This window comes from Etheostoma cragini, chromosome 16 (assembly GCF_013103735.1).
Source record: "Etheostoma cragini isolate CJK2018 chromosome 16, CSU_Ecrag_1.0, whole genome shotgun sequence".
Lineage (NCBI taxonomy): Eukaryota > Metazoa > Chordata > Actinopteri > Perciformes > Percidae > Etheostoma > Etheostoma cragini.
In genome coordinates, this window is record NC_048422.1 from 17,889,373 (window position 1) to 17,891,995 (window position 2,623).

Genomic DNA, 2,623 nt, shown 5'->3' on the forward strand with positions numbered 1-2,623 from the left:
GACTCATAGCATAGCATGATGAAAAACATGATCAAAAAAATGAAGAAGAAGAGTGACACTAAAGGCTTAGTATAGTATGTCAAAAAAGTGATAAAATGTCATGGCTCAGGATGTTGAAAAAGTGACAAAAAGGCATAGTATAGTGTCTCAAAAAGTTTTTAAAAAGTCATGGTATAACTAAAAAAGTCCTAGTAAAGTATTTTGAAAAAAGTGATAAAAAAGTCCCAGTAAAGCATGTTCAACAAAGTATTTGTATAGTACAACAAAATAAATAATCTAACCTCAAACAAAGTTTGTTCTTTCTGTTTTTTTCAACAAATCCCACACAGAAGTGGCTCCTTGCGCATTACTAGTCCACACTCCGTATATCGAGCCGCAAGGGGGACGTGAACCAGCAACACTCCTGTCTCCAACCGGGCTACCTATGGACTGAGCTGCTGCCAGTCATAGCCTGGAACATCATAAAAAGTGATAAAAACATCATAGAATAGCGTGTCAAAAAAAGGTCATAGTATGCCATTTTGAAAAAAACTTTACTAAAAAAACGTGTATAATATGTCAAAAATAATTGATTAAAAAAATCATGATATACCATGTCAAAAAAATCATAGTATAGCATTTTGAAAAAAGTGACAAAAAATGGCATAGTATAGTATGTTGAAAAAATGAAAAAAAAAAAATCATGGCATAGTTTTGAAAATCATAGTTTAGCATGTCAAAAAAGTCATAGTGTTGTATGACAAAATAAGTATTTTTAATTTGTTTTGAATTCCAGTTTCTTCACTCTGTTGTTACAACATGTTAAGCACTGAAGGGACAACTTGCTGTCCACAAGCTGTACGGGGGGGAAGGTCATAGTTTAGCATTAAAAAAAAAAAATGACAAAAAAGTCATAGAATAGTATGTCATAGTATAATAAAATGAAAAACATTTGGTATGGCATGTAAAAAATGGTCATAGTATGCATGTCAAAACAAATGATAAAAAGTTTGAAAAAAAAGTCAATGTACAGTAGGACATAAAAGTGATAAAACGTCATGGTGTAGTTGGTGAGAAAAGTCCTAGTACAGTATGTCGAAAATAGCATTTTCAAAAAAAAGTGACAAAAAGGCAGGCAATATAGTCATAGCTTAGTATGTCAATAAAAGTGATAAAAAATCATTGTATAGCAATTTGAAAAAAAGACAAAAAAAAGGAATAGTATAGCACGTCAAAAAAGTGATTATCATAGTTTAGGATGTTGAAAAAAAGTCATAGTTGAGTATGTCGAAAAAAATGATAAAACAACTCATAAAATAGCATGTTGAAAAACAATTAAAAAAGTCATGGTACAGTTTGCAAAAAAATGATATAAAAAGTCATAGTATAGTATGATGAAATTTCTTTTTTTAGAAGTCATAGTATAGTATGTCGGAAAAAGTCATAGTTGAATATGTCAAAAAAGTAATAAAAAAAGTCATAAAACAGTGATAGCATAGTATTTTGAGAAAATGATTTGAAAAAAGTTTAGTATGACAAAATAAGACAATTTCATTTATGTTTAATGAAAAAGTATGTGGCAGGGATAGCATTTAAAAGTAGAAGAAGAGTAGGATTTGTCATTTTTTTCGACATACTATACTATGCCATTTCTGTCAAAAAAGTGGCATTCTGTCCCTTTTTTTGAAAACGCTATACTATGAAGAGCATTTAAAGATTGCACCACTCAAAAAAACAGTATAAAGAAAAAGCCTAGTATTTTAAAATCTATATAATATAGTGAATAAAAGTTGAATAAATGCACACATGTCCACAAAGAGGTGAATATTTTGAGACTGGAATGGTTTTTGTAGGTGAAAGTATGCAGAAGTTTTAAGTGACGGGAAATTTACGGAAGAATTGGATAAAAATACTGTGAATGTACACTATTCACTCAATAATAACCTTTATTATATTTTGTATTGCAGGACTGTTGCATTAGACTGCATGGTGTACCTAATTAACTGGTATCTGAGTGTTTGTTATGGAAATGTTTTAAAAATGAATTTATTAGTGTACCTTCACCTCCAAAGCACTAGATGGAGACAGTGTGCTGATAACAACGTCAGGTGTGATGACTGCTGAGCATAGAATAACATGCAGTCCATGCTGCTGACGTGCTGACGCTGACCTACTTAACGTTACCGTCCTCCTTTCATGAAATGTACATGCTATGGTAAATCTAACCATCACAGATAATTGTGTAAATGTAAAGTTATATGAATAAACTCGACGTAACGTGTTAATTCGTGAGCATAACATGTGCTGGTAGGTGGATTTTGTTACTAACACACAGAGCCAGGAGAGCTGTTTCCAATCAGATGAGTGGACGTTAACCGACAACACCTGTATCGTTAGCCTCTGATTCGTTTTCTTTTTAGATTTAACGGACACATATGAGTGGTATTAATCGTCTCTCTCGGCAAGAAAGCGAATAGCAAATTCACTAAATATCAACAAATCAAAAGGGTCGTTTTTACATTTATTTTAAGGTATTGTCACGAATCGCTAACGGAGTAAGCTCGTATTTTCCGATATTTCAGCTCGCACATGAAAGCAGCAGCAGCAGCAGGCCCGCAGCTGCGGTCTCCCACCCATGGGTTTG